We start from the raw sequence: 23,890 nt of genomic DNA on the forward strand, positions 1-23,890 counted from the left end.
GACAACTCTCAGGGACTCTCTTTGAATTGCTCTAGAATGCAATGGATAATGGTGACACCATTAAATGGAAAAAATTTCTTTAAATTTTATTTTATTTACTTTTTTATACTGCAGGTTCTTATTAGTCATCAATTTTATACACATAAGTGTATACATGTCAATCCCAATCGCCCAATTCATCACACCCCCACCCCCACCACCCCGCCGCTTTCCCCACTTGGTATCCATACGTTTGTTCTCTACATCTGTGTCTCAATTTCTGCCCTGCAAGCCAGTTCATCTGTACCATTTTTCTAGGTTCCACATATACGCATTAATATACGATATTTGTTTTTCTCTTTCTGACTTACTTCACTCTGTATGACAGTCTCTAGATCCATCCACGTCTCAACAAATGACCCAATTTCTTTCCTTCTTATGGCTGAGTAATATTCCATTGTATATATGTACCACATCTCCTTTATCCATTCATCTGTCAATGGGCATTTAGGTTGCTTCCATGACCTGGCTATTGTAAATAGTGCTGCAATGAACATTGGGGTGCATGTGTCTTTTTGAATTATGGTCTTCTCTGGGTATAAGCCCAGTAGTGGGATTACTGGGTCATATGGTGATTCTATTTTTACTTTTTTAAGGAACCTCTGTACTGTTCTCCATAGTGGCTGTATCAATTTACATTCCCACCAACAGTGCAAGAGGGTTCTCTTCTCCACACCCCTCTAGCACTTGTTGTTTGTAGATTTTCTGATGATGACCATTCTAACTGGTGGGAGGTGATACCTCATTGTAGTTTTGATTTGCATTTCTCTGATAATTAGTGATGTTGAGCAGCTTTTCATGTGCTTCTTGGCCATCTGTATGTCGTCTTTGGAGAAATATCTGTTTAGGTCTTCTGCCCATTTTTGGATTGAGTTGTTTCTTTTTTTAATATTGAGCTGCATGAGCTGTTTATATATTTTGGAGATTAATCCTTTGTCCGTTGATTCATTTGCAAATATTTTCTCCCATTCTGAGGGTTGTCTTTTCATCTTGTTTGTGGTTTCCTTTGCTGTGCAAAAGCTTTTAAGTTTCATTAGGCCCCATTTGTTTATTTTTGTGTTTATTTCCATTACTCTAGGAGGTGGGTCAAAAAGAATCTTGCTGTAATTTATGTCAAAGAGTGTTCTTCCTATGTTTTCCTCTAAGAGTTTTATAGTGTCCATTCTTACATTTAGGTCTCTAATCCATTTTGAGTTTATTTTTGTGTATGGTGTTAGGGAGTGTTCTAATTTCATTCTTTTACATGTAGCTGTCCAGTTTTCCCAGTACTACTTATTGAAGAGGCTGTCTTTTCTCCATTGTATATCCTTGCCTCCTTTGTCATAGATTAGTTGACCACAGGTGCGTGGGTTTATCTCTGGGCCTTCTATCTTGTTCCATTGATCTTTGTTTCTGTTTTTGTGCCAGTACCATATTGTCTTGGTTACTGTAGCTTTATAGTATAGTCTGAAGTCAGGTAGTCTGATACCTCCAGCTCTGTTTTTTTCCCTCAAGATTGCTTTGGCTATTCGGGATCTTTTGTGTCTCCATACAAATTTTAAGGTTTTTTGTTCTAGTTCCGTAAAACCTGCCATTGGTAATTTGATAGGGGTTGCATTGAATCTGTGGATTGCTTTGGGTAGTATAGTCATTTTCACAATATTGATTCTTCCAATCCAAGAACATGGTATATCTCTCCATCTGTTGATATCATCTTTAATTTCTTTCATCAATGTCTTATAGTTTTCTGCATACAGGTCTTTTGTCTCCTTAGGTAGGTTTATTCCTAGCTATTTTATTCTTTTTGTTGAAATAGTAAATGGGAGTGTTTCCTTAATTTCTCTTTCAGATTTTTCATCATTAGTGTATAGGAATGCCAGAGATTTCTGTGCATTAATTTTGTATCCTGCTACTTTATGAAATTCATTGATTAGCTCTAGTATTTTTCTGATAGCATCTTTAGGATTCTCTATGTATAGTATCGTGTCATCTGCAAACTGTGACAGGTTTACTTTTCTTCTTTTCCAATTTGTATTCCTTTTATTTCTTTTTCTTCTCTGATTGCTGTGGCTAGGACTTCCAAAACTATGCTGAATAGTAGTGGTGAGAGTGGACATCCCTTGTCTTGTTCATGATCTTAGAGGAAATGCTTTCACTTTTTCACTGTTGAGAATGATGTTTGCTCTGGGTTTGTCGTATATGGCCTTTATTATGTTGAGGTAGGTTCCCTCTATGCCCACTTTCTGGAGAGTTTTTATCATAAATTGGTGTTGAATTTTGTCAAAAGCTTTTTCTGTGTCTATTGAGATGATCATATGGTTTGTATTCCTCAATTTGTTAATATAGTGTATCACATTCATAGATTTGCACATATTAAAGAATCCTTGCATTCCTGGGATAAATCCCACATGATTATGGTGTATGATCCTTTGAATGTGTTGTTGGATTCTGTTTGCTAGTATTTTGTTGAGGATTTTTGCATCCCTATTCATCAGTGATATTGGTCTGTAATTTTCTTTTTTTGTAGTATATTTGTCTGGTTTTGGTATCATGGTGATGGTGGCCTAATAGAATGAGTTTGGGAGTGTTCCTTCCTCCACAATTTTTTGGAAGAGTTTGAGAAGGATGGGTGTTAGCTCTTCTCTAAATGTTTGATAGAATTCGCTTGTGAAGCCATCTGGTCCTGGACTTTTGTTTGTTGGAAGATTTTTAATCACAGTTTCAATTTCATTACTTGTGGTTGGTCTGTTCATAATTTCTATTTCTTCCTGGTTCAGTCTTGGAAGGTTGTGCATTTCTAAGAATTTTTCCATTTCTTCCAGGTTGTTCATTTTATTGACATAGACTTTCTTGTAGTAGTCTCTTAGGATGCTTTTTATTTCTTCAGTGTCTGTTGTAACTTCTCCTATTCATTTCTAATTTTATTGATTTTAGTCCTGTCCCTCTTTTCCTTGATGAGTCTGGCTAATGGTTTATCAATTTTGTTTATCTTCTCAAAGAACCAGCTTTTAGTTTTGTTGATCTTTGCTATTGTTTTCTTTGTTTCTATTTCATTTATTTCTTCTCTGATCTTTATGATTTCTTTCCTTTACTAACTTTGAGTTTTGCTTGTTCTTTTTTCTGTAGTTCCTTTAGGTGTAAGTTTAGATTGTTTATTTGACATTTTTCTTGTTTCTTGAGGTAGGCTTGTATAGCTATAAACTTCCCTCTTAGAACTGCTTTTGCTGTATCCAATAGGTTTTGGATCGTCATGTTTTCATTGTCATTTGTCTCTAGCTATATTTTGATATCCTCTTTGATTTCTTCACTGATCTCTTAGTTATTTAGTAACATATTGTTTAGCCTCCATGTGTTTGTGTTTTTTACGTTTTTTTCCCTGCTATTGATTTCTAATCTTAAGCATTGTGGTCAGAAAAGATGCTTGATGTGATTTCAGTTTTCTTAAATTTACTGAGGCTTGATTTGTGACCCAAGAAATGATGTATCCTGGAGAATGTGCCATGTGCACTTGAGAAGAAAGTGTAATCTGCTGTTTTTGTATGGAATATCCTATAAATATCAATTAAATCTATCTGGTCTGTTATGTCATTTAAAGCTTCTTTTTCCTTATTTATTTTCATTTTGAATGATCTGTCCATTGGTGTAAGTGAGATGTTAAAGTGCCCCACTATTATTGTGTTACTGTCAATTTCCTCTTTTATAGCTGTTAGCAGTTGCCTTATGTATTGAGGTGCTCCTATGTTGGGTGCAAATATATTTATAATTGTTTTGTCTTCTTCTTGGATTGATTCCCCTTGGATTGATCTTTCTTGTCTCTTGTAACATTATTTTAAAGTCTATTTTATCTTGGTACTCCAGCTTTCTTTTGATTTCCATTTGCATGGAATATCTTTTTCCATCCCCTCACTTTCGGTCTGTATGTGTTCCTAGGTCTGAAGTGGGTCTCTTGTAGACAGCATATAGATGGTTCTTGTTTTTGTATCCATTCAGCAAGCCTGTGTCTTTTGGTTGGAGCATTTAATCCATTCACGTTTAAGGTAGTTATCGATATGTATGTTCCTATTCCCATTTTCTTAATTGTTTTGGGTTTGTTTTTGTAGGTCTTTTCCTTCTCTTGTGTTTCCTGCCTAGAGAAGTTCCTTTAGCATTTGTTGTAAAGCTGGTTTGGTGGTGCTGAATTTTCTTAGCTTTTGCTTGTCTGTTAAGGTTTTAATATCTCCATCAAATCTGAATGAGATCCTTGCTGGGTAGAGTAATCTCGGTTGTAGGTTCTTCTCTTTCATCACTTTAAGTATATCATTCCACTCCCTTCTGGCTTGTAGAGTTTCTGCTGAGAAATCAGCTGTTAACTTTATGGGAGTTCCCTTGTATGTTATTTGTCGTTTTTCCCTTGCTGCTTTCAATAATTTTTCTTTGCCTTTAATTTTTGCCAGTTTGATTACTATGTGTCTTGGCATGTTTCTCCTTGGGTTTATCCTGCCTGGGACTCTCTGCGCTTCCTGGACTTGAGTGGCTATTTCCTTTACCATGTTAGGGAAGTTTTTGAGTATAATTTCTTCAGATATTTTATCTGGTTCTTTCTCTCTCTCTTCTCCTTCTGGGACCCCTATAATGCGAATGTTGTTGGGTTTAATGTTGTCCCAGAGGTCTCTTAGGCTGTCTTCATTTCTTTTCATTCTTTTTTCTTTATTCTGTTCCACAGCAGTGAATTCCACCATTCTGTCTTCCAGACCACTTATCCGTTCTTCTGCCTCAGTTATTCTGCTAGCGATTCCTTCTAGTGTAGTTTTCATTTCAGTTATTGTATTGTTCACCTCTGTTTGTTTGTTCTTTAATTCTTCTATGTCTTTGTTAAACATTTCTTGCATCTTCTTGATCTTTGCCTCCATTCTTTTTCCGAAGTCCTGGATCATCTTCACTATCATTATTCTGAATTCTTTTTCTGGAGGTTGCCTTTCTCCACTTCATTTGATTGTTTTTCTGTGGTTTTATCTTGTTCCTTCATCTGGTACATAGCCATCTGCCTTTTCATCTTGTCTATCTTTCTGTGAATGTGATTTTTTTCCCACAGGCTGCAGGATTGTAGTTCTTCTTGCTTCTGCTGTCTGCCCTCTCAAAAACATTTTTTAAAGTATTGGTAAAGTGATATACCATTGATACTTTTAAGAGTGGGAATGACTATAATGATATTTGTAGCTTTCTGCTTTCTTATATACCCATATTAAATGGAATTTTCCTAGTTTTATAGAGAAAAGAATGTATTTTGTTAATTCATTTAACATTCATTTATTAAGGAAATGCCAATGCTAGTTTATAAAAGAGAGAGGGCCCATGATTTTCATGACAATTGTATCCTAGTGGGAAAGGAAGAAAATAACTATGTCACAGATACAATAATTTCATATCCAGATAAGTTTTATGAAGAAAGTCAAGTAGGGTACTGTATTGGAGTTTGGGTGGTAGTGAAAACTTTTAGGAAACAATGTGAGCGAAGGCCTCTTTGAGCTTATTGCATTTAAACTGAGACTTGAACGCTGAGGAGGAGCCGGCATGCAAAGACATTGGGAATTAACACTGTGGAATCTGAGACTGGAATGCATTTTCCAGGTATGAAAAGCAGTAACATTTTAATTAAACACCTGGCCCAGAGCTAGAATTCATCTGTGAGCCACAGTGGCACCTTTGCTATACTTGCGTCATTGAATTCTGACTTACGGGAGTCCAAGAGAACCTGTTTTTGTAACTAACAAGCATTCGATCTAACTTCTAAACAAGACCATCTCAGACTATAGGTTCTCTTCCCTTTTATGAGATCACTGTGGCAGGGACTATGGACCTAAATCCCCCAAACCCCTTTGTCTTCTTCTGGGGTACATAATAGATAACATTTCTCAACATCCGCTGCAGTTAGGTGTTGCCATGTGACTAATCTATAGTGAAGAGGATGTGAATGGAAGTGATGAGTGCCTGCACACATTCCTCTCTCCTCTTTCCCCATGTGCTGGCAGAATTCCAAGAACCTCAAGGACCTGAAAGAGGGTGGATCCACAAAGCAGATAGTGCCTGGATCGCTACATAGCCACATGCAAGGTGAGCTGCTATTCTGGAATACTTATTTTGGCCTAAACATGAGAAAATAATCAACTTCCTCTTTTGTTAAGTCATCGAGTATCTGTTAAAGCAGCAGGTGTTGCACTATAACTAGCCTAATATACCTACTACATCTTTTTCTATATCTATACTGTCTGGATTCTCACTCCTTTTCTTGCTAAATATCCTACAACACAGCCTCCAAAGTACTCTCTGTTGCCCAAATGTCTCTGCATCTCCCTAATTCAGAATTAACGAGCCGCAGATTTCAGAGGTGGAGGGTCTACAGACCTAGAGGATGTCAGTCACAGGAGTGTCCATCATCTTAGGGTATGAGAGGATAGCAGGGACAGAGATTCTACAGGCTGTGATCCTTTATTCCCTGTATGGCTTAATGCATCCTTTGGACCAACTTCTAGCAAAGCTTCCAGAAGCCCAAGTACCAGGTTCTTTCCTAGTTTAGGGACTTAAGGTGTGCCTGATTCAGCATGGTGAGAATGAGAGAGAATGCAAGGTACATCTTGCTCAAATTGAAACCTTCCTGACGTAAAATATGAGTCCCCTTTAATTTAAGAAGTCATACTTTAGTGCTCTTTCTGATATATGTACTCTCTCCCTTTCACACAAGGCTCTCTCCTTCGTTTCTTGTGTCTTTCCATTTGTCTTCAAGTGACATGTGATTTAATGCTTACTGTAAGGCCTTACGGCTTCCATGCAGAATGGTGGGAAATTACACTGAGAGTGGTATTAAGCTATTTTCAAGAATCAAACAAGGGGAGAGAGACTTAAAGTTCAGTTGCAGACACATGAGTGAAGCATGAGAAGAGCTTCCTCTTCCTGACTGTTTTGCATCGCACAGAGAAGGAAAGATGTTTCTTCTTTGGAGACCTTTCCATTCTCATCTTCTGGTTTGAAGCTCTGAAGGATGTTAGCAACACCGAGTATAAGTTATGACTCTTCAATGTATAGGTTAAAAAACTGGGACCAAGAATGTTGGGGGCAAAGAATGGGCTTTGAAGCCAGACCGGTCAGAGTTGGAAACTTGGCTCTGCCTTTTTCTATTTCCATGTCCAGGTCTCAGTTTTCTGCTTTGGATAGCAATTTGTCTATGTTAAAATAGTTCAAGATACACATGGCAAATTACTCGATCATTCTACCACTAGATGTTCTCCCTCTTGACACACTAATACATGCTCACAGGGAGTCATATAATGATGGTTATTGTACTGCTGTTTGTAATCACAAACATACAAATGAAAAAAAAAAAAAAAAAAAAAGCCTAGGGCTTCTCTGGTGGCGCAGTGGTTGAGAGTCCGCCTGCCGATGTAGGGGACACGGGTTCGTGCCCCGGTCCGGGAGGATCCCACGTGCCACGGAGCGGCTGGGCCCGTGAGCCATGGCCGCTGAGCCTGCGCGTCCGGAGCCTGTGCTCCGCCACGGGAGAGGCCACAACAGTGAGAGGCCCGGGTACCAAAAAAAAAAAAAAAAAAAAAGCCTAAACAAAAAAAACTAATAGAATGAGATCTATAAGTATTATCATCTATAAATCTCAAAAACATGACATTGAATAAAAAAAAGCTAGTTGCAAAAAGATATGTATAAGAAGATGCCAAATGTGTATAATGTAAAAGACTCAAAATCATGTGGGGAGATGATAGATGGATAAATAGATTGACAGACTGAAAGGTAGATAATGTGAGAGCACAGAAGTATGGATGGATGATATGCAGCAACTTCAAGATAATATTATAGTTACATCTATGCAACAAGGAATAGGAAGTGGTATGGTGTAAATTTTCAGCTAATTTTGTAATGTTTGATATCTTTTAAACGATCTAAGGCAGATAAGACAAAGTATGCTGGTATCTGTTTAATCTCAGTGGCAGGTGCATAGATACCTCTTACTTTATATATATGTATTTCACATATTTAATAATTTTAAATAATTTTGAAAGAAGTAACGAAAAGCAAGCAACACAGAGGCGATTTACTGGTAGAAATTTTGTAAGTAATATACCTGTACCTTCCCTGTGGCAGTTTTATTTTATCCTTCAGTCTCCTAAAGTAGCAATCCGGAGAATGAAATCTTCCTTAGTAAGGACTGAATGGGGGATGGAGGAGGCGACGGGCTGGGGGGTGACATCTCGCAAACAAGCCTCCTTAGTTGTGTGTGCACCCCAGGGTCGGGACAGCTGGGATGTTGCTAGGATTTTTAACAGAAGTCAACTTGGCAGTATCGTAAAAGCAGTTCTCTCCGGTTGGTAAACATATTCAGGAGTGCTCACACCTGCCTGCTCAGGTCTTTACCTTACGGGCTTGTGAAGGTCAGCGGGACGGGCGAGGACAGCCTGTCTCCTCACGCCCTTGACAGCTTGGAAAAACATGCCAAGTGTGGCCGTCAACATTTTCTTCAACCACCACAGAGTCTTGACACAAATGAAGGATTTTTCTTCTTCTCAGCAATTACTCATGGAAGAAAATTCCTATATAAAAGGATTAAATTCCCCAGTAATTTCCAGACTATTTGGAAACTATCTGGAACTTTTTATGCTTTTTCTTTCTAAACTGTTATTGTTTCCATTGCTCACTCCCATTTCGAAGCAGCAATCAGAAACTTTGTCTGGTTCGTCGGTCAATTGAACAGCTCCTTCTTGAATACCTGAAGTAACACTTCTACCTCTTCCACTAAGTCTGTCAGCTTAGGAGTACCTTTGAATTGACTGAAACTTTCTTGTTCCACCTATAAAATAGATTATAAATACAGTTGTTCTCAATGAGGGTTAAACAAAAGTACTTGGCACTAGATAGAGAAATTAAAATATATGTTTTGTTATTAATTATGAGGGTAATTACAGCACTAATTCTCAGAAACATCATCGCAAGCAGAGAAATTGGAATGTATTCTGGAGTGTGATAAGAGACATTTGATAGGAAAAGCAATTTTCCCTTGACCAAATAACATTCAACATTCTAGAAAATATTGTTAAAGGCATCTGGAAAGGTTGAATCCAAAGAAAATCAGCAAAGTCATGGTGGAAGCATGGTCTCTGGAACCAGACCACCTGAGCTGGAATGCTGTTCCAGTATTTATTTGCGACATCATCTTGAACAATTTACTCCATTACTCTGTATCTCCGTTTCCTCATCAGGTTGTTGTGAAGCTAATAAATGAAGTGGTGTATGAAATCCTTAGGATGGTGCCTGGAACATACATTTTGTGATGGTCTTTTTGATGTGACAACCTCGCTAAGCTACAGTTGCCAGTTATGCAATGTTTCACTAATGTATGCGTTGCTGAGAAGGTCCTTGGTGGATACCATTGAAGTCCATAACCAGTTGAGTAAGGGAGAGATACTCCTAGATATTATGGATGGCCCAGTTCCATCAGTTGAGAGCTTTAAAAGCAGAACTGCAGCTTCCCTGAAGAAAAAGAAATTTCTTCTGTGGAACTTCAGCTCCTACTCATGCCTAAGAGTTCTAGCCTACCTATCCTGACGGCATGCGCTATGGATTTCAGACTTGCCTCACTAGACCCTGCAATTGCATAAGCCAGTTCCTTGCAAGAAATCTCTTAATGTCTGTCTCCTACTGGTTCTGCTTCTCTGATTGAACCCTAACTGGGACCCATATATAATACTGTAAAATAAACCACTAAAAAAATCACAATTATTTTACATTAGAGGCATTAGAGGTTTACCTGTGTTGACAGAAGAGAGGATATGGCAACGTTCGCTCGGGAATTCAGGAACAGGGAAGAGTGCTGAAAGTATTTGAAGGACAGGTAGTTCCTGGACACTGAGAAAAGCTGATGACAAGGTTCCTGCATTCTTGTCCTGTCACAAGCCCCAGGAATGGGGCCTGGGCACCTTCAGCCAGTCCTGGCCTCACCTGGACTCATCCTTCCCACAACTGTGGCCCTCTGGGGATGATGGATTGTTCCTCAAAGCACCCTCAGGAGTATCTTTGTGACTTTAAAAAGAGCGGGGCAGTCTTCTACACATTACAATGTGTCTTTTTTTTTTTTCTTTTTATATAACTGATTTAATTGTAAAGACCTTCAAATTCCTGAGAAGTAATCCCATCTCACCTCCTCATACAAAGAGTTGATTATGACTGGGGCCTGGATGGCACAGGAGACCAACTGATACTTTTGTCAGAGTATCTTGGACTATTTGAAATTTGAAAATAAATAATCCTTGAATTCACCACGGCATTTGAAAGAATGCATTCTGTAAGAAGAGAAAAGAGAATCCTTCTGACATGGGGATACTTTCCAAGTGGGTCAAATATGAGAGGTTGGAGGCACAGTTTGGCAGCTGGTTTAATTTTGCTTTGCTGTGTGTGTAGAGTGTGTGTGTGTGTGTGTGTGTGTGTGTGTGAATATAATTCTGTCCTCTGTCAACAGTCACTTACTTTCTTCCACTTGGTTTTCTTTTACCTGCTCAGCATTTCTTCATCTTAATGTATTTTTCCCACTAATTGCACTTGCTGACAATTGACTCAATACAATGCCTCCTCAGAGGGCAAGAGGAGAGACTGGTGAACTCGTGAGGGTTTCCCCAGACTTACGCTTATATTCGTGCGAGTGGGTTAAGGAGATACATGAATCTTTTCTCCTTTGTGCCTATATTTTGTTTACATCATTAAACTATTTTTTGAATAAAGAGATTGAATTACACTAAAGTATTAAATATGATAACACACGGTACCATAGATTATGCCTAGAAAAAAGGCAAATTTATTTATGTCTCTGTTGTATATAAAATCACTTATAGCAATTCTAGGCCAAATGTTAAAATCAGCCCATCCTTTCTGGATCCATCCTCTCTACCCTTCTAACCTCCCAAACTGTCTCAACTACTAACATTTTACCCCAGGATGGGAGATGATCAGTTGCACGGCATTAGATGATCAGTTGCACAGCATTTCTGCAATAATGTAAATTAATCGCTATGCTATGAGTTGGAGAGAAACAATGTTTAAATCTTTCCTCTGATCGTATAAAGAGTTTTCATATATTAGTCTTCGTGTATGGAGGAAGGAGGTGTTGGGAAGGGAGGCCCTTCTTTTTTCAGGCAGGGGAGATTATTTCCACCTCCTTGGGTACAGCAGCTATATTGAGACAGACAATGCTGAAAGCAGAGTAGGATGATGTGGTTTCAAGCCATGACCTGATACCTAATACATGTGTGTCTCTGAGTAAGCCATTTCATCCCCTGAACTTCAAGGTCTTGATCTGTAAAATAGAAGTCATTGTACGGGCTTCACAGATTTGTTTTGAAATCTTAAAATGATTATTTAACGTTCTTTGTAAGTTGCAAGCACTCTGTAAATGGAAGGACTGATTTTCTCTCTCTGTAAACACACTGCCGTCTCCTCCCCCCGGTCCCCTAAGGTCAGGCTTCCAGCCCAGAACACACTGTCCAAAGAGCTAAACGTCATAAGAGCTGATACATACTGAGTCCTTACTAGGTTCCAGACACTGTTCTGATCACGTTAGTTGAATAACTCATTTAATCAGCACCACAGCGTTATCAGGCAGGTACTATTAGTGTCATCATCATCCACATTTTGCAGAGAAGGAGACTGAAGCACAGAAAGATTAAGTAACTTACCCACTTGTACACAGCTGGTAAGCAATGGACTGGAATTTGAATCCAAGTGAACTGGTTTGAAAGCAGGGTTACAACAACTCTGCTCTGTCACCACGAGTATAAACCCTGAATAATGTATGTTTTCTCTATGATGTAAGGATTTTCAAAACAAGACAAGACAAGTTGTCAGATAAAAGAAGTAAAGGAGAAAGTCACTTGGGAGATATGTTGGATGTAGATTAAAGTAAGTAGAGCCTATGTATCTGCAGATGGATAGGAGGGGATGGAGGGACCAAGGAGACAATTCATGCTAATGAGGCCTTAAATCAACCACCCATGAGTGGTACTTATTCTGGCCCCATGTGTCCACTGCCTGAGAAATACAGATACATTATAGCTGCTCATCAGGCTAATTGGAAAGTTACAGTTATCGGCCAGATGGACTTGCCCTGTGTCTTTTGGAAAGTGCAAGTGTGTGTTGGCTCCAGGCATCTCCCATCTCCTGAACCGCCAGCTCAGAGCTCTGGGCAGCTCCACAGGGATGGCTGATGTGGTGCAGAGTGAGCACATGGGAATATTCATACCGGGATTCAGGTAGGGTGGTCTTTCCGTGCCATTTACATACTACCCCAATTATTAATACCTTATTTCTTCCCCTTTTTCTTCCTGTATGTTTTCAATTGATTTAATAAGCAATGGGATCATTTGGTCTATGAGCCTCTCTGTTCCGTAACCTTTGGACAGCACACAAGTTGGTGTAGTTGGAGGTTATGTGGAAGATAGTTTTCCACAGGGCCCCCTAAATTTCACTGTAGACAGTAATTTCAGACTGTTCCACCAAAACACATCTATCTTTACTATTACTATTTATTATCTATCATTACTAATAAGTAGTGGAAATCATATTTAATTTTTTATAACCTCCCTTTCTTTAGCTACTCAGCGGTGATGAAAATGAAGCTGGTAATGGTAATGATGACCTTGAAGTTGATGTGATGGTTTTTCATATTTATTGCATATGTGATGTTCCAGGACTATGCTGAGCTGTGTGCATGTTGCATCTCATTTAATCCTTGCAACAACCCCATTCGCTGTTTATTATTATTATCCTGATTTTGGAGATGGAGAACTGAAAGACTGTTAAGTAGTTAAGGAGATTTCAAAACAGTTACGTAGTATTAATTGTTAATAATTAAGTCACATAATTATTAAATTTCTCTGCAGGGATTCAAACCCAGCTCTTACGCCTGAGTTGCTACTTTTACCACTGTCAAGTGATATTACTAGACCTAACTTCCCCAAATCAAGTGCACACTTAAAGGAGAAGATAAATAAGGGAAGAACCCTGGGAACCCAGAAACTGAAGCTACAGTCTTTGATATCAAGAGTTGACAGCATATATATACTTATGTGAACATTTGAAATATATATATGTATGTGTGTATATATATATATATATATATATATATATATCTCACTAGAATGAAAATAAATTTTAAGTAACTATTTGAAATCACTACTTAAAAATGGGTACATTTCACATGCTAAATGCTGAAAGGAATAACCTCTGGAGAGTTATGTAATGGACAATGAAGAAGACCTTCCAATTTTTATTTTTGCAATTCTATATTATTGGAATTGTATTCACCTATATGACTTGATGTCATTTTTAAAACAATAAACAGGAGGAAAGAAATATCATTTACATCCCCAAATATGATGCTGGTGGACCAGAGTAAATTTATCATGATATTAATAAAGCTTCAACTTCAGGGCCCTTTCCCAGACCCCTGTATTTAATTTTGTATAGGTTTCCAGTGCCACGAATTGCTCTGTGAAGACATACTTGGTAACAGAGAAATACTAAAATATAAGAAAGTTAAAGTATTATATTTAATATGACCATCAAACAGTGCTATGAGACAAAATGCTAACACATTTAAAAGCAATTTTAAATAACTTTGAATAAAATTTAAAATAATTTTAAAAATTTAATTTAAATAATTTAAAATTTTAAAGGCAGTCTATTTCCTCTTCTTTGTTTCCTTTCTCTGTGCCTTTTCATTTCCTCTTTCCTCCAAACGTGTCTGCTTTTTCATAGAAGGCTGAAAAGATGGCAAGGTAATTTCAGCAGGGAATTTTATGCAGATGCAGTATTTATGATGGTAGTCCTGGGGAGAGTTGGTGATTAATGATCACATATAACCTGGTTCAATATATATATTTTAAAGTCATCTTCCTTATAGGCAGCAATGCACTACAAAGGGGACTTTCCATGGCAGGATCTCTTAATCCGAGGACACAGACCAATGGGTCAGTTGGGTACTGTTTATAACCTTTAAGATCAGTGATTTTGAAGGTCATGTGTGGCACACATTTATTTAGCCTGCCAGTAGCTAGTCTGTTTCCTGGATGTGTTAACAAAATTGCTAACGTTGACTATTTTCTTTACCTGGCCATGAATGCTATGAATTTTTCCAAACAGCAATTTGATGACAGATTTGCCGTACACATTAAATGATAGGGACACTCAGCCACAACATTGCTGATTCCCAGCTGCTTCTCTGTAGAAATTAGCCAGGAACTCACACGCTTGGGAGGATCATTTTGTATCAGAAGTGGCAGCAGGAACAACCACAAAAATAAGCAACTCACCCAAGCGAGGTCATTAGAGAAGTGTGTTAGAATCACAACACCTCTCAATATCTTTTCATTTTAGTTTGTCTTTTTCCAGATTCTTTCCACCACAGGGTCTTTGCCTGCCTTGAGAGGCTCTAAGCCAGTGGTGATCCTAAATGCTGGATGCACTTTATAAATACCTGGGGGAGCTGTTAAAAATTACTGTGCCAGGGCTGTTTCTCTAGAGACTTCATTCAATTTGTAGAGCCCAAGTGTTGGTATTTTTAAAAAGCTTTCCAAGAGGATTTTGAGGTGCAGCAAGGTTGACGCTACTCCTCTATGCCCTGACCAACCAAATTCCATTACCCTGCTCTGCCAAAGTTGTGCAGTGTATTTCATCTCTTGAGTTGTCCTCTTCTCCCCTCTCCTTTTCTTCTACCCTCCATAACCTTCTCTTATGCGCTCGTTCATTCATTTATTCAAGAAATATTTACTCTCTATGTACTAAGTGTCTGACACTGGGCTAACATTGGGGATACAAAAAATAATAATAATGGAAATACAGGCACTGTACTTTATTATAAATATATAAATATTGTATTATTTAATATACTATATATATATATATATATATATATTCTGTCTTCAAGTTCATAGAGGGTAGGGGTCCAGATAGGAACACAGTACCTAGTTCAATTTGAATTTTAAGTAAACAAATAATTTTTAAGTTTATTTGTTCTGTATTTTTTTTTTAAATCATACAGCCCTAGTAGAGGGTGAATTCTCATTTTAAATTTCCAGCTCATCTAGTGGGGAGATAGTAACTCCCCAGAAAGATATATCCCCCCATAAAAAGAGCCATGATGAGGCTGAGACATGATGAGGCTCTGTCTCTTGGTAACAGATGCACATGCCTATGGTGGACAGAGATATAAACTGAGTGGAATAGTTGTTTGTGAACATTTATGGGATTTTTGCTACCAACAATCCCATACAACAAACTTCAGTAATTTGCACTGAACAGGAGAACCGCCCCACCCCCAGCATATTCTTCTTCTTCTTTTTTAATAAATTTATTTATTTATTTTTGGCTGTGTTGGGTCTTGGTTGCTGTGCGTGGGCTTTCCTCGTGCTGTGGCCAGCAGGGGCTACTCTTCGTTGCAGTGCGTGGGCTTCTCATTGCAGTGGCTTCTCTTGTTGCGGAGCATGAGCTCTAGACACGTGGGCTTCAGTAGTTGTGGCTTGCGGGCTTCAGTAGTTGTGACATGCAGGCTCAGTAGTTGTGGCTCGCAGGCTCTAGAGTGCAGGCTCAGTAGCTGTGGCTCACGGGCTTAGTTGCTCTGCGGCATGTGGGATTTCCTAGACCAGGGATCGAACCCATGTCCCCTGCACTGGCAGGAGGATTCTTAACCACTGCACCACCAGGGAAGTTCCAATTCTGATAGTGTTAAACTACAGAATGGTGTACCAATGTGAAGTAAGACCTGGCAATCCATGCGTATCTAGTGAAATCTGGAAGAAATTCAGAAACCATTATTTTTGGCTCATTGTCAAGTACTGTTTGTAATTCATGACATTTCAGATTAAAACTTGGACAAGGAATGCATGGATACCTGGTGATTATTTCAGAGCTGGGGTCTACCCCTAGCATGTCTGTTGTTTCAACTGATGGCTCCTCTCAAAGTACCTACACCAGGGCACACAGTTAGAAGAGGCTAAGGCCATAATATACTAAATGATTTCCAGGAAAGACATGAAATATTATGAAATAGGTCTTTGTGGTAGTTTGCTAATGATCTCTCATCCTTCCTATATATTCCTTTGACTTTGTTCCTTCACCCTTCCAGAAGGCAGTCTATTGACCTACTCCCTGAATATGGGCTAAACCTGTGACTTGCTTTCACCAGTGGAACTTGTCAAAAGTGACACTGTGAGTTCCAGAGCTTAGGCTTCAAGATGCCTGGCAACTTCTGCCTCATGCTTCATGCCTCCATCCCTATGGCTGAGCTGTCAAAAATGCCTGGTTTGAAAATGGGGAGGCCTATGGCTGGGGACTTGCTGGCCAGTGGGAGGACTCAGCTCCTCTCCAAAGATATGATATGGAAAGAAGTGAGTGCGGTTTTTTCAGAGGTTCAGGCTAGAGAAATATTACCTATGCGGAGGGAGACAAGCCTCCCAACGGGTCTGCTGTCTCCACTGGAGTGATCTTTCTTAAGTTCAGTGTTTATCATGTTGCTTCTTTGGTTGAGATATTTTAATAACCAGACCTGCCCCTAATGTTTTCAGGGCTTGGGGCAAAAGTACAAATAAAAACCCACAAACTAAATATATAAAAAATTATAAATCAATTTAACAAACATAAAAAGAATATGTCCTGTGAAAAGTATGCCTTTATGTTGACAAAATTTACACATTCAAGTACAGCTATGGTGTTTTTACTAATGAAGTTCAGAAAATAGTAAAAACAAGTAAATCATCTTACTGTGCATGTCTGAGTATTCTAATACAGTTGATTATGTTAAGATGACTAAGAAAATAAAGGTATATAAAATACATAGTTTATATATTTATTCTATAACATTCATCTTAGCCAAATCACTGTTATTTTAATCAAGATTTTCACATAATTTATGTTCTAGTGACTGTGATGACCAAGAATTAAAAATATGAAAAATGTACAAAATTAATTTTGGATATATTTTCATCAAAGACGTATGGTAAATGTAAAATATAGAATATGAAAATCATTTGTCATATGTCTTTTCAAAAGAGGCTTTCCTCCCCAAAGGTCAAAGTTATCTATAAAATTAAAAGGCAGAAGCCAAATTATAATAAAAGAATATCCAAATATTAAATATTTTAAATAAAGCCTTCACCCTCATGGAACAGTTTTGCCACCAGTTACTGGAGGATGAGAAGCCATGAGGAGAAAAAGCAAATCACAGCGTGAAAGCTCCAATCATGTGTCAGGCCCAGAGAGGGAGGTCCAGGAGACCCAGGTGAGCCCAGATAAGCCCAACCCCCAGAAGACCCACCAACTGAATGCAGCCTCCGAGGAGCGCCCAGGCAAGATGAACAAAAGAACCAACCCGCCAATACACAGAATTGTAAGAAATAGTTGTTATTAGAAATCGGAGAAAGTATAGTCCCACTTACAAACACGGAAGAAAGAATAAACGACTTGCCCAGTGTAACACTGTCACTTCGTACAGGAGCTGTGATTCAAAGCAAACACTCCATACTACTTTTTCCTTTCTGCTATTTCTAAGGAAGCTGCCGAGAATCTTCAGGAAATTGGGGAAAACTCTAATTGGATCTAGATGATTGCTTTGGCCCATAGATTTTATCTGGCAGGTAAAGTTAATCCTCGTTTTTAGATTCCCTGACACTTGTAGAGCAGCAAAACATTAAATGCAAATTTTTTATTTGGCACTGAGTTAATGCAGGAATGAAGCTATGTCAAATGAACTAACTGAATAAGGTGACATGAAGGTGTGTTTAGCAAACTCCCTGGTACTAACATAAATATTTCAGTTTCTAGCTGCACACATATAGACCTGATGAAAAATTAGACTTCAATATATTCAGTGAAACCATGTACATCTGGTTTTATAAAACATATTATCTGAAGCATCATTAATCAAGCATATCAAATTAACAGACAAATGTTTATTGAGTTCCTGCTGTGCATAAAGTTCTGTGTTGGGTGTTGTATCACATGTTCCACCTTAAAAACCAGTGTGGATGGCCTGTTGCCAGCTCAGGTTTCCAGAATGATGTGGATATTCCTCTTTGGTGGTGATAATGGATGAATGAGGACCCTGGATTCATTGTGATGCACACTTGAGGGTATATGAACTATTGGTCATCTGTAAAGGATTCCTGCTGTATATCTTTTGCCCGGAAATATATTTATAACATCATCTATCCAATTCAAAAAGAAAGAGGGGAAGTTACTTTTTATTTTATACTCTTGAGTTGTTTGAATATTTCTTTACTCTGTGCAAGTAAAGAATTTACTTAAGAATTTACTAAATAGTATTTAGTACTATTTTATTTAATAGTACTAAATTTTCAAAGTACATGTGCTTGGAAGCTAATATTTAAGACGTGTATATCTTATTATTTTTTCTCATTTTTATTTAGTTAATTAATTTTTTATTAAATGAAAGATTCTTTAAATTCTATAGTGCTTTACAGTTTTCATAAGTTTCACACACGATTTTACGTAATCCCATAATAGCTCTTTTTTAATCCCCTACTGCTACTGCTATATATCTCTTTAATCATTGTGTGAGCATTTATTTATATTATTTTAAATACTTTCATTTTTGTATTAGTTTGCTCAGGCTCCATAACAAAATACCACAGACTGGAGGGCTTAAACAACAGAAGTTTGTTTTCTCACAGTTCTAGAAGTAGAAAGTCCAAGATCAAGCTGTCTGTTGGCAGGTTTGGTTTCTCCTGAGGCCTCTCTCCTTGGCCTGCAGAAGGCCACCTTCTCACTGTGTCCTCACTGGTGTTTTCACTGGTGTTTCTGCCTCTGTCCAAGGACACCAGTGCATTCACATCCCTGGTGTCTCTGCCTCTGTCAAAGGACACCAGTTAGATTGGATTAGGACCCACCCATGTAACCTCGTTTAACCTTAATTACCTCTTTACAAGTCCTATCTCCAAATACAGTCCATTCTGAAGTACTGGGTTGTTAAGGCTTTAACATATACCTTTAAGGGGGCACAGTTCAGCCATAACGATTTTCATTATCTTATTTATAACAACAGAATATGTAAATCCCTTCATATTATTATTAAAGGGCATCTTGTGTATTCCTCTTTACATTATTTCAACGTTCTACATTTTACGATTATAACAATTATCAAAATTAAACATTTATTTTGTACCTACTATCTATCAGGTATAGCATAATTATTTTACTTGAATTATACTGTGTAAGCTTCATGCAGCCGTATGAGCTAGATCCTGTTATTATTTCTATTGTGGTAGTGAGAAAACTGAGATTTAGAGAGGTTCAGGGATTTGCAAAGTTCATGACTGATCAGTGGAGAAGACCGGAGGCCCTTTGCCTGCACAACAGCTTTGTGAAATCTGTACTGCAGGTAGCATGTGATTTGGTGGGAGGGTGGGAAGAGAGAGTTCCCTTAGCAGATTTTGAACTTCTACATGGCGGTTCCATTTATTCTTCTTGTATTTCTATATTTTAGTTCAGTACTTGGTAAATAATTAGTACTCAATACTGATGCTGGTTGGTTTGAATCAGTATTGTTGCTGTTTCTTTTTTTTTTTGGAAAAATAAGGAAATAACAGATAAGTAACTTTGCAGTTGATTCGACCAAACAGCCCAAAGCTACGTATCAGTAAACATTCTGTTGAACTTGAATGCAAGGGTGCTTCCTACATGTTTGAATCAAACCAAATTAAGAGATTGAACGGTTTGCCTAAGGCTACCCAGTTAATTGGTGATAGATAAAAAAAACTAGAACTTTATCCATTTCTGGTCTAGTTATTTTATTTCTACACCAAATTGCTCCCTTTAAGAGTAAAACGGCCTGCTAAGGCTTGAAGGAGAGATAAACACATATTACATATTCTTTTAAAAATACTTGTTAGAGTTCCCTCAAAAAGTGAACCCCAATGCACAGCTTTTCTCTTCTGGCAACCAGATATTTATTTAGTAACTCAGAGCCAGCTTGAAATTAAGGGAATTTAGTGCTATTTTCAGAATAGCCACAACAGCATTTTTAAATTTGTAACGAAAAAAAAAAAAAGCACCTCTGTTGGGCACGAAATTAGTATTATATCTGCCTGCAATACTTTCACATCACAAATGCACCTATGCATTGTGAGTTGCTTTCCTGTAACACCTACCCATTCTGCTTCCACGTTATAATTTCAGCTTTAGCTTTGAACGGAAAGCTCTGGGTCTCAGTGTGCTTTCTACTAGAATCCAATTCATCGTCGTTTCTCTCCTTCAGCCATCCAGTTACTACTGTGAGTATGCAGGAAGCACTGACACTTTATCAGAGCACAGAACGATGAAATCCCAAGCACATTAAATGGTTCCTAGTTTCTCCACTTAGGAATCAAATTCAATCCTGTTACTCCTTTTGCTCCTTTTTTTGTAGCCATGTTCTGTGTTATCCTTATCGGCCTTCTTTGACTTTCCATCTTGTAAAAACAGGATAGAAGGTGTTTAGAAGGTAATTTCCTAAAACACTTTCCTTACTGAAATCATCACAGAGGTGTTTCACCTAATTCTAAGTAGGCATTTTCAGTGCACGCACCTGCTCATGATGTACATATTTACTTCTTTATATTGTTTTATGCTACATGTAAAACTGACTAATCCTGCCATTTTACTCTGTACATCACTTTAAAGCAATAATTTTATCTGCTTTTACCATTCAATTGGCTTACCTGCGCTGTGCGGACAGTAAGTCTGAATTATTTCAGAGGTAAATCTGGGAAAGTAAATTCCAGTTTGGAAAGAAGTTTGAGTGTCTCTGCTGAAAGATTTTATAACTGATATTATTTTTGTTGCCATCAACAGGCTGCAGAAAGTAATAGAAAAAAATTTTTACTGAACAGGGTCCAAGCTTCATGCTCCACTGTTGGAGTATAATTCTGTTTCAGTATAGAAGCCTTAAGTTCCATTCTGTATGTGACTGGACCCACAAAAGGCAGAGACGCCACAAACTCATTACAATCAAATAGGACTTGAATTCTCTTGTCTGATGTCATAATAAGCAATTATGAGCATCTTCTCAGCATTCAAATCGGGTAATGGTGAAACCCTAGAGAGACATTAGATGCTGGCAGACTCTGGCTGATGGAAAGTGCATATGCTCAATGGATCCCTGAGGGCAGTTTGGGGAGCTGTATGCCAGGGCAGATTGCCCTCAGTATTTAGGGTAGACGCTACCCTCAATTATGACTTGTGTTTTATAATCTGAGCAGTTATAATAATATGTGTGTTCATTCTGGAGAACTCTCTGTGACAACAGATGGAACGGCCTTTTACATCTATCTCCCATTTTCATGAGAGAATAGCAAACAGAACTCTTCTTTCAACTTCATATTTCTCTGATGGTGAAGTCTGGGAAAGTCTGCTATTCTATGCTACCATTTCTTTTTAAATTAAATCTCCTTTTGTCCGCTCTGGGAAAGGTAGCAGAGTTTGCATTATCAGTGGGCCTCTTTGTAAAGATAATTAGATAAGTAAATACTTGCAGCCCTACAGCAAGGCATTGAGTAGTGCTTCTTACTTATTGGAACATTCCCCTGCACACAAGTTAGTTACTAAATTGCACTGTTCTTTTCAGCTGAGCCCTCACAGCAAAATGAGGTGGCTTCTCTATTTTTACAGTAGTTTAAAAAAAGGAGGTTCAACCAGATGATTTCTAAGGGATATTTCTGCTCAAAATTGTATGATTCCGTGAAATACCGATCAGATGACATTTAGATATATTATAGACTTCTTTAACTCGTAGATCTTTAGAAGAATGTACCTTCCAGAAGGACCAGTCTAGATAGTACAAATAAAATAGAAAGTTGGACCAAATTAAACGGCTCTGAAAAGATAGCATGGGGGCAGGGGCAGTTAACTGTGAAGAAGAAGAAATGGATGATTCATAGGAATTACTGTTATTATTTTCACATATCCATACTTTGCACCTTACCTACTGCCAAAAACTCTTTAAAGCATATAATACACATTGGAAATTAAACCATTACACTCTGTGTGGACTAAGCCATAAAACTTCAATATTTAAAGATGTTAGATCTATTATGTGGTTCATTTGCCCCCCAGCATAATCAATGTAGTTACTTCTTTTGTCTCCACAACCAAATCAGCCTGCTGCTTGGTCGGTCTGATCCATGATGGCAGCATCCGTTATGGCAATGGTCAAAATCCTGACGTGGTCATGCCATTCAGATATAGTCAGACTGCCCTGTGAACCATACCTCAGCTGCCTCTCAAATAGAGGCCCTTTAATGCAATAAATCAAGAAGGGATTCATTTTTGACCATCAAATTGAGTTCTTTTAAGACAGTCTTACCTTGAAATGACTATTTTTCATTTTGCATATTACAAATGTCATGCTTTCTTTTTCAGGTATTGTCATCTCTCTAGGTTAACAAAGACATTGTCATTGAAAGAACCAGCACCCATTTTTTAAAAAACAGACCAACCATCTCCTACTTACCAAAATCTGATGTGGGAATTTTCATACCATGTTGACGGAGAGATGAATAAAAATGTATCAGTAGTCCCAAACACATTACATTGAAATTATTTTTCAACTGAAAAAAAGTTGGGTAGTTTTATTTCCAAATTGGCATATAATTCACAGTAAATTTTATTTATGCAATTAGGCTTAAGGATTGGGTGAAGGTATTCAAAGCAAACAATCAAGTAATGATGGGAGATTTGATACAGTTCAAGAGTTGCCTGGAGTTCAAAAGGCCTGCTTTTCACATCAGCTTTCATAATTCTGTTGCCCTCTGTAGTGACTCCTGCTCTCTGTTTCTATCTGGTATCGAACACCAGGAATGCTAAGGAAGAAGCACAAAACAATGCTCTCAAGTGCAGGAAAACCTGATCTTTTTTATGCTTTTAGCAATGTGACCTTAGGTATTGATGTACAGCCTGCTGCTGCACCCTAGAGCGAAAGGGAACATTGGTAATTAAGTCAGTATCTGCACTTTTCTAAAATAGTGCTGACTTGCAACAAAGAGAGACCCTTTATTTTTCCTCTGTGTCTCCCAGTGAATGCAGATGCAGGCACTGACCTCTGACCTTTCTCCAAATTCTCCTGCTGCAGCTGTTATTTTTCTTTCTCTGGGCCTTTAGCTGCTGATAGACTGGTAAGATTCATTAAATTGTGTGTGCAACTTTCTTTTAAGCAAACATGAAGCAGTTTATACCCCAAGCCTTATGAAATATATCTTTATTGAGCTCAGAATGAAAGTAAATGCTTTCACTGGGGCACCTATCAGGGATTTGCCAGATAAGTACATAGACTGATTGACCACTCTAAGAAGCCACAGAATTTTTTTTGAGGAATTTTATATGAAATATGAAACTTCCCATTGTAAAACTCCCAAGATTGTAAAGTGAATTGAGTCAGAAATCTTTTTTTATATTCCATTAGCGTCATTACTGAAATAGGGCCACAAAAGGTAATAGCAATAAAACCAAATACCTTGAGGTGTGCATGCAAATTATATGCTAATATATGGTAATCTGAGCACCACGTTCAGTGGCCATAAAAAATACTAAATACAGCTAATTAAATGTAGGTAAGTTGCTGTGTTTTATACTTCACAGCAATATAAGAGAAGCAGTATATTATGATAATTATAGCATTGCTTGCTTTGGGGAATACCTCCAACATTTTAACAGGATTTCTTATTTTGGTATATTTGTCCATTTCACTGAATGTAATCTCTTTTTCTCTTTCCTACCCCAGGTTGTAGATCCATGAAATTAGTGCAAAACTAAGTAACAAATTAAGTCTTTAGCCCGAAGGAAAACAAACACTCTTCTC

At 37.9% G+C, this 23,890-nt stretch overlaps 1 pseudogene; it reads left to right on the forward strand.

Moving 5' to 3' along the window:
• LOC137232657 (uncharacterized) overlaps positions 1 to 23,890 on the forward strand; it is a 976,682-nt pseudogene that overhangs the window by 862,763 nt on the left and 90,029 nt on the right.

The sequence above is a fragment of the Pseudorca crassidens genome, chromosome 10, assembly GCF_039906515.1.
Source record: "Pseudorca crassidens isolate mPseCra1 chromosome 10, mPseCra1.hap1, whole genome shotgun sequence".
Taxonomy (NCBI): domain Eukaryota; kingdom Metazoa; phylum Chordata; class Mammalia; order Artiodactyla; family Delphinidae; genus Pseudorca; species Pseudorca crassidens.